Consider the following 15,490-nt stretch of genomic DNA (forward strand, 5'->3'; position numbering starts at 1 on the left):
AGATTGTAGGCTTCTGAAACTCTCGCTTAATCTCTGCCATATGCAGAGCTGAAGATGGCAACGTTTTCGACACTTCTGCTGAGCAGAGTCACAGCCACAGAGAAGTCCATGGACACCTGTGACTTGCTGCCCTTTCTTCATCTGCCTGATATGGGGATGGTTCACAGCTCCAGGGGCAATATTTAGCCTATTCATTAGTTCCAGGTGAGAGAAGGAGAGCTGAATGATTGGAGGGGAGCTATATTTCTCCTGGAGGAAGCCCAGAAATCATTAAACAAGACAGTAGGTCAACTGGGTAGTAGAAACAGACTAGGTAAAGACACGCTCACAAGCTTTCGTTAATATCCAAGTTGCCAGTGGAGTTAAGAAGGCAATGAGCCCCTGGAGGGACCAAGTTAAACAGTGTTGTTAAGGGGAAGGAAATGGTCTTTGTGCTTCTGTTTTTGTTGTTGTTGCTAGGTGCCACCGAGTCGGTTCCAACTCATAGCGACCCAATGTACAACAAAATGAAACACTGCCTGGTCCAGCACCATCCTCACAATTTTTGGTATGTTTGAACCCATTGTTGTAGCCACTGTGTCAATCCATCTCATTGAGGGTCTTCCTCTTTTTTGCTGACTTTCTACTTTACTGAGCATGATGTCCTTCCCCAGGGACTGATCCCTTCTGACAACATGTCCAAAGTATGTGAGACATAGTCTTGCCACCCTTGTTTCTAAGGAGCATTCTGGTTGTAATTCTTCTAAGACAGATTTGTTCATTCTTTTAGCAGTCCGTGGTATACTCAATATTCTTCTCCAACACCACAGTTCAAAGGCATCAATTCTTCTTCAGTCTTCCTTATTCATTGCCCAGCTTTTGCCTGCATATGAGGTGATTTAAAACACCATGACTTGGGTCAGGTGCACCTTAGTTCTCAAGGTGACTTCCTTGCTTTTCATCACTTTAAAGAGGTCTTTTGCAGCCAATTTGCCCAATGCAATGTGTCTTTTCATTTCTTGACTTCTGCTTCCATGGATGTTGATTTTGGATCCAAGAAGTTGAAATCCTTGACAATGTCAATCTTTTCTCCATTTATCATGATGTTGCTCATTGGTCCAGTTGTGAGGATTTTCATTTTCTTTATGTTGAGGTGTAATCCATACTGAAGGCTGTGGTCTTTGATCTTCATTAGTAAGTGCTTCAAGTTCTCTTTACTTTCAGCAAGCAAGGTTGTGTCATCTGCATTATACAGGCCGTTAATGAGTCTTCCTCCAATCCTGACGCCCCATTCTTCATATAGTCCAATTTCTCAGATTATTTGTTCAGCATACAGATTAAATACGTATGGTGAAAGGATACAACCCTGACCCATAGTTTTCCTGACTTTAAAATATGCAGTATCCCCTTGTTCTGCTCAAACGACTTCCTCTTGATCCATGTACAGATTCCTCATAAGCACAATTAAGTGTCCTGAAATTCCCATTCTCTGCAATGTTATCCGTAATTTGGTATGAGCCACACAGTCGAATGCCTTAGCATAGTAATAAAACACAGGCAAACATCTTTCTAGTATTCTCTGCTTTCAGCCAGGATCCATCTGACATCAACAATGATATCCCTGGTTCCACGTCCTCTTCTGAATCCGGCTTGAATTTCTGGCAATTTCCTGTCAATATACTGTTGCAGCCGCTTTTGAATGATCTTCAGCAAAATTTTGCTTGCATGTGATTTTAATGATATTGTTCAATAATTTCTGCATTCGGTTGGATCACCTTTCTTGGGAATAGGCATAAATATGAATCTCTTCCAGTCGGTTGGCCAGGAAGCTGTCTTCCAAATTTCTTGGCATAGATGGGTGAGCGAGCACTTCCAGCGCTGTATCAGTTTGTTGAAACATCTTAGTTGGTATTCTGTCAATTCCCGAAGACTTGTTTTTCACCAATGCCTTGGACTTCTTCCTTCAGTACATCGGTTCCTAATCATATGCTACCTCCTGAAATGGTTGAACATTGACCAATTCTTTTTGGTATAGTGACTACGTATTCCTTGCATCTTCTTTTGATGCTTCCTGTGTGGTTTATGATTTTCCCCATACAATCATTTAGTATTGCAACTTGAGGTTTAAATTTTTTCTTCAGTTTTTTCAGCTTGAGAAATGCTGAGTGTGTTCTTCCCTTTTGGTTTTCTATCTCCGGGTCTCTGCCTATGTCATCATAATACTTTACTTTGTCTTCCCCAGCCGCCCTTTGAAATCATCTGTTCAGCTCTTTTACTTCATCATATTTTACTTTCGCTTTAGCTACTCGACATTCAATAACAAGTTTCAGAGTCTCTTCTGACACCCATTTTGATCTTTGGTTTCTCTCCTGTCTTTTTAATAACCTCTTTCTTCATGTATCATGTCCTTGATGTCATTCCACAATTCATCTGGTCTTCGGTCATTAGTGTTCAACATGTCATATCTATTCTTGAGATGGTCTCTAAATTCATGTGGGATATACTCAACGTCATACTTTGGCTCTCGTGGACTTGTTCTAATTTTCTTCAGTTTCGATTTGAACTTGCATATGAGCAATAGATGTTCTGTTCCGAATTCGACCCCTTTGTGCTCCTACCAGTGACTAACCCTTTTCTCTCTTGTTTGCACTAATTTGAGGGTTGAGCAGTAAAAAAGTCATCAGAAAGAAAGCAATTTCCCACCTCTGTATGCTTTTTCAATTAAAAGAAGTGTGATATACCGCCCAGTGATTAAAGGCGAAGATTTCTCCAGGTTCCATGGCTTACCACTTGTGTGTTTCTGTGCTTAGAATAATTCTACCAATTCAATAAACTTTGATATGAGGCACAGTCTGGTGTGCATATGTCTGGGTCATGGTTCACGGAAATGGACTTCTCACTTAAGCCGAGAGCTTCATGGGTTGTTAACTGTGTCCTGTTAGAAAAATCGAATACTGTAAAGTGAGAACATGATGCAGCTGCTGATCTACATCACAAGACCTAAAAAAACCAAACCCATTGCCATCAAGTCTATTCTGACTCATGGTGACCCTATAGAACAGAGTAGAACTGCCCCATAAGTTTTCCAAGGAGCACCTGGTAGATTCAAATTGCCAACTCTTTGGTTAGCAGCCAGACTTTTTTTTTTTTTTAAGTTTTTATTGTGCTTTAAGTGAAAGTTTACAAATCAAGTCAGTCTCTCACACAAAAGTTTATATACACCTTGCTACATACTTCCAATTGCTCTGCCCCTAATGAGACAACCTGCTCCCTCCCTCGAGTCTCCATTTTTGTGTCCATTTCGTCAGCTTCTAACCCCCTCTACCCTCTCATCTCCCCTCCAGGCAGGAGACGCCAACATAGTCTCAAGTGTCCACCTGATCCAAGAAGCTCACTCCTCACCAGCATCCCTCTCCAACCCATTGTCCAGTTCAATCCCTGTCTGAAGAGTTGGCTTAGGGAATGGTTCCTGTCTTGGACCAACAGAAGGTCGGGGGGCCATGACCACCGGGATCCTTCTAGTTTCAGTCAGATCATTAAGTTTGGTCTTACGAGAATTTGGGGTCTGCATGCCACTGCTCTCCTGCTCCCTCAGGGGTTCTCTGTTGTGTTCCCTGTCAGGGCAGTCATTGGTTGTAGCCGGGTACCATCTAGTTCTTCTGGTCTCAGGATGATGTAGTCTGTGGTATATGTGGCCCTTTCTGTCTCTTGGAAACCCTGGTGGCGTAGTGATTAAGTGCTATGGCTCCTAACCAAAGGGTCGGCAGTTTGAATCTGCCAGGTACTCCTTGGAAACTCTATGGGGCAGTTCTACTCTGTCCTATAGGGTTGCTATAAGTTGGAATCGACTCGACGGCACTGGGTCTGGTTTGGGTTTTTGGTTCTGCCTCTTGGGCTCGTAATTACCTTGTGTCCTTGGTGTTCTTCATTCTCCTTTGATCCAGGTGGGTTGAGACTCATTGATGCATCTTACATGGCCGCTTGCTAGTGTTTAAGACCCCAGACGCCACTCTCCAAAGTGGAACGCAGAATATTTTCTTAATAGATTTTATTACGCCAATTGACTTAGATGTCCCCTGAAACCATGCTCCCTAAACCCCCGACCTTGCTACACTGGACTTCAAAGCACTCAGTTTATTCAGGAAACTTCTTTGCTTTTGGTTTAGTCCAGTTGTGCTGACCTTGCCTGTATTGTGTGTTGTCTTTCCCGTCACCCAAACTAGTTCTTATCTACTATCTAATTACTGGATACTCCTCTCCCACCCTTCCTCCCCTCTCCCATAACCGTCAAAGAATATTTTCTTCTCTGTTTAAACTATTTCTCAAGTTCTTATAATAGTGGTCTTACACAATATTTGTCCTTTTGCAACTGACTAATTTCACTCAGCATAATGCCTTCCAGATTCCTCCATGTTATGAAATGTTTCACAGATTCATCACTGGTCTTTACCGATATATAGTATTCTATTTTGTGAATATACCACAATTGATTTATCCATTCATCTGTTGATGGGGACCTTGGTTGCTTCCAGCTGTTTGCTATTGTAAACAGTGCTGCAATAAACATGGGTGTGCATATATCTGTTTGTATAAAGGCTCTTATTTCTCTAGGATATATTCCAAGGAGTGGGATTGCTGGATCGTATGGTAGTTCTATTTCTAGCTTTTTAAGGAAGCGCCAAATCGATTTCCAAAGTGGTTGTACTGTTTTACATTCCCACCAGCAGTGTAGAAGTGTTCCAATCTCTCCACAGCCTCTCCAACATTTATTGTTTTGTACCAGCCGGATTTTAACTGCTATGCCACCAGGGTCTCCACATCATGAGACAGTTAAATAAAAATTACCTATGTGTGGCGATCTGTCTATATGCTGCCTACAAGAGACACACCTTAGACTTAGAGACACAAACAAACTAAAACTCAAAGGATGGAAAAAAATATATCAAGCAAACAATAAGCAAAAAACAGCAGGAGTAGTAATATTAATTTCTGACAAAATAGACTTTAGATTTAAATCCACCACAAAGGATAAAGAAGGACACTATATAATGATAAAAGGGACAATTGCTCAGGAAGACATAACCATATTAAATATTTACGCACCCAATGACAGGGCTGCAAGATACATAAATCAAATCTTAACAGAATTGAAAGGTGTGATAGAAACCTCCACAATTATAGTAGGAGACTTCAACACAGCACTTTCGGAGAAGGACAGGACATCCAGGAAGAAGCTCAATAGAGACATGGAAGACCTACTTACAACAATCAACCAACTTGACCTCATTGACTTATACAGAACTCTCCACCCAACTGCTGCGAAGTATACTTTTTTTTTCTAGCGCACATGGAACATTCTCTAGAATAGACCACATATTAGGTCATAAAACAAACCTTTGCAGAGTGCAAAACATCGAAATATTACAAAGCATCTTCTCAGACCACAAGGCAATAAAACTAGAAATCAATAACAGAAAAACTAGGGAAAAGAAATCAAATACTTGGAAACTGAACAATACCCTCCTGAAAAAAGACTGGGTTATAGAAGACATCAAGGAGGGAATAAGGAAATTCATAGAATGCAACGAGAATGAAAATACTTCCTATCAAAACCTCTGGGACACAGCAAAAGCAGTGCTCAGAGGCCAATTTATATCGATAAATGCACACATACAAAAAGAAGAAAGAGCCAAAAGCAGAGAACTGTCCCTACAACTTGAACAAATAGAAAGTGAGCAACAAAAGAATCCATCAGGCACCAGAAGAAAACAAATAATAAAAATTAGAGCTGAACTAAATGAATTAGAGAACAGAAAAACAATTGAAAGAATTAACAAAGCCAAAAGCTGGTTCTTTCAAAAAATTAACAAAATTGATAAACCATTGGCTAGACTGACTAAAGAAACACAGGAAAGGAAACAAATAACCCGAATAAGAAACGTAAAGGACCACATCATAACAGAACCACATGAAATTAAAAGAATCATTTCAGATTACTATGAAAAATTGCACTCTAACAAATTTGAAAACCTGAAAGAAATGGATGAATTCTTGGAAAAATACTACCTACCTAAACTAACACATTCAGAAGTAGAACAACTAAATAGACCCATAACAAAAAAAGAGATTGAAATGGTAATCAAAAAACTTCCAACAAAAAAAAGCCCTGGCCCGGATGGCTTCACTGCAGAGTTCTACCAAACTTTCAGAGAAGAGTTAACACCGCTACTACTGAAGGTATTTCAAAGCATAGAAAATGACGGAATACTACCCAACTCATTCTATGAAGCCACCATCTCCCTGATACCAAAACCAGGTAAAGACATTACAAAAAAAGAAAATTATAGACCTATATCCCTCATGAACATAGATGCAAAAATCCTCAACAAAATTCTAGCCAATAGGATCCAACAACACATCAAAAAAATAATTCACCATGATCAAGTGGGATTTATACCAGGTATGCAAGGCTGGTTTAATATCAGAAAAACCATTAATGTAATCCATCACGTAAATAAAACAAAAGATAAAAACCACATGATCTTATCAATTGATGCAGAAAAGGCATTTGACAAAGTCCAACACCCATTTATGATAAAAACTCTTACCAAAATAGGAATTGAAGGAAAATTCCTCAACATAATAAAGGGCATCTATGCAAAGCCAACAGCCAATATCAATCTAAATGGAGAGAACCTGAAAGCATTTCCCTTAAGAATGGGAACCAGACAAGGATGCCCTTTATCACCGCTCTTGTTCAACATCGTACTTGAAGTCCTAGCCAGGGCAATTAGGCTAGACAAAGAAATAAAAGATATCCGGATTGGCAAGGAGGAAGTAAAGTTATCTCTATTTGCAGATGACATGATCTGATACACAGAAAACCCTAAGGAATCCTCCAGAAAACTACTGAAACTAATAGAAGAGTTTGGCAGAGTCTCAGGTTATAAAATAAACATACAAAAATCACTAGGATTCCTCTACATCAACAAAAAGAACACCGAAGAGGAAATAACCAAATCTATACCATTCACAGTAGGCCCCAAGAAGATAAAATACTTAGGAATAAATCTTACCAAGGATGTAAAAGACCTATACAAAGAAACCTACAAAGCTCTACTACAAGAAATTCAAAAGGACATACTTAAGTGGAAAAACATACCTTGCTCATGGATAGGAAGACTTAACATAGTAAAAATGTCTACTCTACCAAAAGCCATCTATACATTTAACGCACTTCCGATCCAAATTCCAATGTCATATTTTAAGGTGATAGAGAAACAAATCACCAACTTCATATGGAAGGGAAAGAAGCCTCGGACAAGCAAAGCATTACTGAAAAAGAAGAAGAAAGTGGGAGGCCTCACTCTACCTGATTTCAGAACCTACTATACAGCCACAGTAGTCAAAACAGCCTGGTACTGGTACAACAACAGACACATAGACCAATGGAACAGAATTGAGAACCCAGATATAAATCCAACCACATATGAGCAGCTGATATTTGACAAAGGCCCAGTGTCAGTTAATTGGGGAAAAGATAGTCTTTTTAACAAATGGTGCTGGCATAAATGGATATCCATTTGCAAAAGAATGAAACAGGACCCATACCTCACACCATGCACAAAAACTAACTCCAAGTGGATCAAAGATCTAAACATAAAGACTAAAACAATAAAGATCATGGAAGAAAAAATAGGGACAACATTAGGAGCTCTAATATGAGGCATAAACAGAATGCAAAACATTACCAGAAATGATGAAGAGAAACCAGATAACTGGGAGCTCCTAAAAATCAAACACCTATGCTCATCTAAAGACTTCACCAAAAGAGTAAAAAGACCACCTACAGACTGGGAAAGAATTTTCAGCTATGACATCTCCGACCAGTGCCTGATCTCTAAAATCTACATGATTCTGTCAAAACTCAACCACAAAAAGACAAACAACCCAATCAAGAAGTGGGCAAAGGATATGAACACACATTTCACTAAAGAAGATATTCAGGCAGCCAACAGATACATGAGAAAATGCTCTCGATCATTAGCCATTAGAGAAATGCAAATTAAAACTACGATGAGATTCCATCTCACACCAACAAGGCTGGCATTAATCCAAAAAACACAAAATAATAAATGTTGGAGAGGCTGCGGAGAGATTGGAACTCTTATACACTGCTGGTGGGAATGTAAAATGGTACAACCACTTTGGAAATCTATCTGGTGTTATCTTAAACAGTTAGAAATAGAACTACCATACAACCCAGAAATCCCACTCCTCGGAATATACCCTAGAGAAACAAGAGCCTTCACACAAACAGATATATGCACACCCATGTTTATTGCAGCTCTGTTTACAATAGCAAAAAGCTGGAAGCAACCAAGGTGTCCATCAACAGATGAATGGGTAAATAAATTGTGGTATATTCACACAATGGAATACTATGCACCGATAAAGAACAGTGACGAAACTGTGAAACATTTCATGACATCGAGGAACCTGGAAGGCATTATGCTGAACGAAATTAGTCAGAGCAAAAGGACAAATATTGTATAAGAGCACTATTATAAGATCTTGAGAAATAGTATAAACTGAGAAGAACACATACTTTTGTGGTTACGAAGCGGGGAGGGAGGGAGGGAGAGGGTTTTTTATTGATTAATCAGTAGATAAGAACTGCTTTGGGTGAAGGGAAAGACGACACTCAATACATGGAAGGTCAGCTCAACTGGACTGGACCAAAAGCAAAGAAGTTTCCGGGATAAAATGAATGCTTCAAAGGTCAGCGGAGCAGGGGCGGGGGTCTGGGGAACATGGTTTGAGGGGACTTCTAAGTCAATTGGCAAAATAATTCTATTATGAAAACATTCTGCATCCCACTTTGAAATTTGGCGTCTGGGGTCTTAAATGCTAACAAGCGACCATCTAAGATGCATCAATTGGTCTCAACCCACCTGGAGCAAAGGAAAATGAAGAACACTAAGGTCACATGACAACTAAGAGCCCAAGAGACAGAAAGGGCCACATGAACCAGAGACTTACATCATCCTGAGACCAGAAGAACTAGTTGGTGCTCGGCCACAATTGATGACTGCCCTGACAGGGAGCACAACAGAGAACTCCTGAGGGAACAGGAGATCAGTGGGATGCAGACCCCAAATTCTCATAAAAAGACCATACTTAACGGTCTGACTGAGACTAGAGGAATCCCGGCGGTCATGGTCCCCAGACCTTCTGTCGGCACAGGATAGGAGCCATCCCCAAAGACAACTCATCAGACATGAAAGGGACTGGTCAGCGGGTGGGAGAGAGATGCTGATGAAGAGTGAGCTGACTATATCAGGTGGACACTTGAGAGTGTGTTGGCAACTCTTGTCTGGAGGGGGGATGGGAGGATAGAGAGAGAGGGAAGCTGGCAAAATTGTCACGAAAGGAGAGACTGAAAGGGTTGACTCAATAGGGGGAGAGCAAGTGGGAGTACGGAGTAAGATGTATGTAAACTTATATGTGACAGACTGATTAGATTTGTAATCGTTCACTTGAAGCTTAATAAAAGTTAATAAAAAAAAAGATAAAAAAATAAAGTAATTGTTGACTGGTCTCATTAAAAAAAAATTACCTATGTGTGGGACAAGGATGAGAAAGGACTGGGAACAAATAAGAATAATTTAGTTGGAAAGCATGGATTGCAAATGCATTTAAATTCTCTTTGGAGTTTGGTGAATGTTGCTATTAGTATTTGTCTTGGTTACCTAATGCTGCTATAACAGAAATACCACAAGTGGATGGCTTTAACAAAGAGAAATTTATTTTCTCACAATCTACAAGGCTAGAAGTCCGAATTCAGGGTGCTAGCATCCTCTCCCCGTGGTCTCTGGGGGAAGGTCCTTGCCATCAATCTTCCTTGGTTGAGGAGCTCTCACAGCGAAGGAACCCCAGGTCCAAGGACGCACTATTCTCCTGGATCTTGTTTCTTGGTGATATGAGGTCCCCATCTCTCTCTGTTCACTTCTTTCTTTTTTATCTCAAAAGTTTGGCTTAAAATGCAACATAATCTTGTAGACTGAGTCCTGCCCCATTAACGTTTAACTGCCACTAATTCCACCTCATTAACACCATAGAGATAGGATTTACAATGCACAGGAAGATCACATCAGACCACAAAACAGTGACACCCACACAATACTGGGAATCATGGCCTAGCTAAATAGATACACATTTTGGGGGGGCACAATTCAATCCATAACAGTATTCATGTCTTAAAGAAGTCTGGACAGAATGGGATTTTTTCTGCAGGAATAGGAAGAGAGGGCTTCCTAGGGGATAGTTTCAGTACCAGTTCTAGGATGGAAAAGAGACATGCTGGTTTGAAACTCATCAATCCGAGTTTCTCTTAGGTTTTCATTCCAGCTTGTCACTCCTCGATTCTTTAAGAAGAGAAGGCTTGCCTTGACCTCCTCCTGACTTGGCTACAGGTGAGAAACCTAGAGACTTAGACTTCCAGCCCTAGATAGCAATAAACGAAGAAAGAAAGGTAGGGTTTTTTGAATTCCATAAATGCAGAGCCGATTGCTGTATCTCAAGGCAACATCATGAGAAGTAGAAAGTTAAAAGTAGGAATCATCATCTGACGGAGAAAGAGATGGCAGAGTCATGCTCAGAGGAACACAGAGACTTCGTCAAGCCTCAGAGTCTGAGACAGCAAGGAGTCAGGTTCTGAAATTCCAATTCTTTCCTCAGACAAAGTGGTTTTCAAGTGTTCAGAACTCAACAGCTCACATTCGTTCATTTGTTCATGCATTCAGTCCATTTTTACATGTTAAGCACCAATTATGTGCCTAGTGCTGCTCTGGTTGGAGGAGAGAAGACAAAGAACAAGGTAGCCAAGGCCCTTATTCTTATAGAACTCACACTCCAGAGGTGGGGAGGCAGATGGTAAAAAATAATTGAAAGCAGAATTTTGTATTACTATGGGGAAAAAAAAAAATTTTTTTTTTTTTTATGGGAGACCCCAGTTCTGTTTCCAACCAATGTACCTCATGCGCAAACACCAAAGTCTGCGTCGTAGTTCCTGGTAACCTTTCATCTATTTCAACATTCTGGTGTGGTATAAATGTGGTTGCTGAACCACATGGTCACCACACAAACACACAACACTCTCCTTTAGCATTTACTAGTTCAGGCACTCTGTTGGACTAAGACCATCTACTCATGAATGCCAACGTCCAGCAGAAAGACAAATACTACTTGGAAATACACAAAAAGAGGTGCTATGTGTTCCCCAATGACTTAATCAACAATGTGCTGCCACCAGTGTGGGGGATGGAGTTTGTGTTTGGGCTTCTGGACGATGGTCTTGCTCCTTGGAGGATTTTCTGCTTCTATGTCAAGTCCTAGAAACGCAGCTGGATTTTCCTGTTCAACCTGGCCATGGCTGGCTGTCTTCTCAACATCCGCCTGCTGTTTGTGACTGATAAGTACATGAGTAAGCAGGACTAGAGGTTTGGGGACATCGCCTGCTGGCTGATGCTCTTCATGTTGCCCATGAACCACCAGGGCGGCAACATCTTCCTCACAGTGGTGGTTATGGAGAAGTATTTCCGGGTGGTCCATCCCCACCATGTTGTAAACAAGATCTCCAATCAGACAGCCACCATCATCTTCTGCCTCTTGTGGGGCGTCACCACTGGCTTGACCTGTCACCTTCTGAACACAGTTGTTGACCAAAAACAACTGTATGCATTTGTGCAGCAGCTTATCACCTGCAATACCTTCACGTGGCATGATTCCGTTCTCCTACAGTTCTTCTTGCCCTTGGGCATCATTCAACTCTGCTTAGCCAGAATCATCTGGAACCTGCGGTAGAAGCAAATGGATAGGCGCTTGAAGATCAAGAGAGCCATTCGCCTCGTCATGGTGGTGGCCATTGTCTTCATCAACAGCTTCCTCCCCAGTGTATCTCTGAGGATTGGCATTTTCTGGCTCCTGCACACAGTGGGGATGCAGGACTGTGCCCCCTATACCTCTGTTGACCTGGCATTTTTCATGACCTTCAGCGTCACCTACATGAACAGCATACTCAACCTCTTGGTGTATTACTTCTCCAGCCTATCTTTCTTCTCCACCATGATCAACTGAGAAGACGACAGGTGAGCCAGATAACAACCAGAGCATGAAAGTGGAGCTCACAGAGGATCTGAGCACCACCCAAAATGCTCTGGAGGCTTTAATGGCCAACTCCAATGAGCTTTAATGGCTAAATAAGGTGAGCTATTGAGCCCCCAATATCTGATCCCACCCTCTCCTTAAATAACCCAGCCAAGAAGCAAGATTGTCACCAAGAACCACAATCTCCAGATACACAGTTTAGCTGGGGCACAGAGCAACATCACCAGACTTGGCCCAAGGTTTCCCGGGACTTCCACATTCAGAAAATCAGACGTAGAGCAACAGTGTGGCCAAGTGAGCCACTTGTTTGCATGTTGTCACTACAGAAATCTTGGGGAGAAGGTAGAGGAAAGCTTTTAGACTTCTGAAACTCTTGCTTAATCTCTGCCACTCACAGGACTGAAGATGGCAACGTTTTCAACATTTCTGCTGAGCAGAGTCAAAAGCACAGTGAAGCCAACTGGCACCGGTAACTTGTTGGCCTCCTTGCTTCACCTGCCTGAGACTTGGATGGTTCCCATCTCCTAGGACAACATTTAGCATGTTAGTGGACTCCAGATGGAAGGAGAACTAAGTGATTGAAAGGGAGCTATGTTTCTCTGGAGGAAGCCTAGACATCATTAAACAAGACAATAGGTCAACTGGGTTTGGGGGGACCAATTCATCTTTCAGCCAGGCTGTAGCAGAAACAGACTAGGCAAAGACACTCACAAACTTTGGTTAATATCTGAGTTGCCAGTGGAGTAAGAAAGAAGGCAATGAGCTCCAGGAGGGACTGAGCTAAACAGTGTTGTTAAGGGGAAGGAAAAGGACTTTGTGATCCAACCAAGGACTAATCCATTCCTCTCTTGTTTACACTAATTTGAGGGTTGAGCAGGTAAAAGCGCTGCAGGAAAGAAAGCAGCTTCCCACCTCTGTTTACTTTTCCCACTAAAAGGGGGAGCTCGCTGCTGCCCAGTGGTCAAGCGGGGGAGAGTCCTCCTGGCTCTGTGGCTTGTCACTTGTGTTTCTTACTTAGAATAAATCTACCCCTTCAATAAACTTTAATATGAGACACAGTCTGGCGTTGCAAATGCCTGGTCATGGTTAACATGAACGGAATTTTTTTTTATTGTGCTTTAAGTGAAAGTTTAAAAATCAAGTCAGTTTCTCAAACAAAAATTTATTTCCATCTTGCTATATACTCCTAGTTGTTCTCCCCCTAATGAGACAGCATACTCCTTCTCTTCACCCTGTATTCCCGTGTCCATTCAGCCAGCTTCTGTTCCCCTCTGTCTTCTCATCTCCCCTCCAGAGAGGAGCTGCCCACATAGTCTCATGAGTCTGCTTGAGCCAAGAAGCTCACTCCTCACCAATATCATTTTCTATCTTATAAAAAAAAATAGCCCAGTCTAATTACTGTCTCAAGAGTTGGCTTTGGGAATGGTTCCTGTCTTGGGCTAACAGAAGGTCTGGGGACCATGACCACCGGGGTCCTTCTAGTCTCAGTCAGACCATTAAGTCTGGTCTTTTTACAAGAATATGATATCTGCATCCTCCCAATCAAGAAGTGAGCAAAGGATATGAACACACACTTCACTAAAGAAGATATTCAGGCAGCCAACAGATACATGAGAAAATGCTCTCGATCATTGGCCATTAGAGAAATGCAAATTAAAACTACGATGAGATTCCATCTCACTCCAACAAGGCTGGCATTAATCCAAAAAACACAAAATAATAAATGTTGGAGAGGCTGCGGAGAGATTGGAACTCTTATACACTGCTGGTGGGAATGTAAAATGGTACAACCACTTTGGAAGTCTATCTGGCGTTATCTTAAACAGTCAGAAATAGAACTACCATACAACCCAGAAATCCCACTCCTCGGAATATACCCTAGAGAGATAAGAGCCTTCACACAAACAGATATATGCACACCCATGTTTATTGCAGCTCTGTTTACAATAGCAAAAAGCTGGAAGCAGCCAAGGTGTCCATCAACAGATGAATGGGTAAATAAATTGTGGTATATTCACAGAATGGAATACTACGCATCGATAAAGAACAGTGACGAATCTATGAAGCATTTCATAACATGGAGGAATCTGGAAGGCATTATGCTGAGTGAAATTAGGCAGAGGCAAAAGGACAAATATTGTATAAGACCACTATTATAAGATCTTGAGAAATAGTATAAACTGAGAAGAACACATACTTTTGTGGTTACGAAGGGGGGAGGGTGGGAGAGGGTTTTTTACTGATTAGTTAGTAGATAAGAACTGCTTTAGGTGAAGGGAAGGACAATACTCAATACATGGAAGCTCAGCTCAACTGGACTGGACCAAAAGCCAAGAAAGTTCCGGGATAAACTGAATGCTTCAAAGGTCAGCGGAGCAAGGGCAGGGGTTTGGGGACCATGGATTAAGGGGACTTCTAAGTCAATTGGCAAAATAATTCTATTATGAAAACATTCTGCATCCCACTTTGAAATGTGGCGTCTGGGGTCTTAAATGCTAACAAGCGACCATCTAAGATGCATCAATTGGTCTCAATCCACCTGGATCAAAGGAGAATGAAGAACACCAAGGTCACACGATAACTAAGAGCCCAAGAGACAGAAAGGGCCACATGAACCAGAGACCTACATCATCCTGAGACCAGAAGAACTATTTGGTGCCCGGCCACAATCGATGACTGCCCTGACAGGGAGCACAACAGAGAACTCCTGAGGGAGCAGGAGATCAGTGGGATGCAGACCCCAAATTCTCACAAAAAGACCATACTTAATGGTCTGACTGAGACTAGAGGAATCCCGGGGGGCATGGTCCCCAAACCTTCTGTTGGCCCAGGACAGGAACCATTCCCGAAGACAACTCATCAGACATGGAAGGGACTGGACAGTGGGTAGGAGAGAGATGCTGATGAAGAGTGAGCTAATTATATCAGGTGGACACTTGAGACTGTGTTGGCATCTCCTGTCTGGATGGGGGATGGGAGGATAGAGAGAGTTGGAAGCTGGCAAAATTGTCACGAAAGGAGAGACTGGAAGGGCTGACTCATTAGGGGGAGAGGAAGTGGGAGTACGGAGTAAGGTGTATATAAACTTATATGTGACAGTCTGACTTGATTTGTAAACGTTCACTTGAAGCTCAATAAAAGTTAATAAAAAAAAAATATATGATATCTGCATCCCATTGCTCTCTGCTCCCTCAGGGTTTCTCTGTACTGTTCCCTGTCAGGGCAGTCATCGGTTGTAGCTGGGCACCGTCTAGTTCTTCTGGTCTCAGGATGGTGTAGTCTCTGATTTATGTGGCCCTTTCTGTCTCTTGGGCTCATAATTACCTTGTGTCTTTGGTGTTCT

The 15,490-nt window shown here is 41.7% G+C and overlaps 1 pseudogene; it reads left to right on the forward strand.

Annotated features, from left to right (window-relative positions):
* The first annotated feature begins 11,190 nt into the window (after nt 1-11,190).
* On the forward strand, nt 11,191-12,232 carry LOC126066065 (hydroxycarboxylic acid receptor 2-like; annotated as a pseudogene).
* Nucleotides 12,233-15,490: the final 3,258 nt, after the last annotated feature.

Source organism: Elephas maximus, chromosome 22, assembly GCF_024166365.1.
Source record: "Elephas maximus indicus isolate mEleMax1 chromosome 22, mEleMax1 primary haplotype, whole genome shotgun sequence".
NCBI lineage: Eukaryota > Metazoa > Chordata > Mammalia > Proboscidea > Elephantidae > Elephas > Elephas maximus.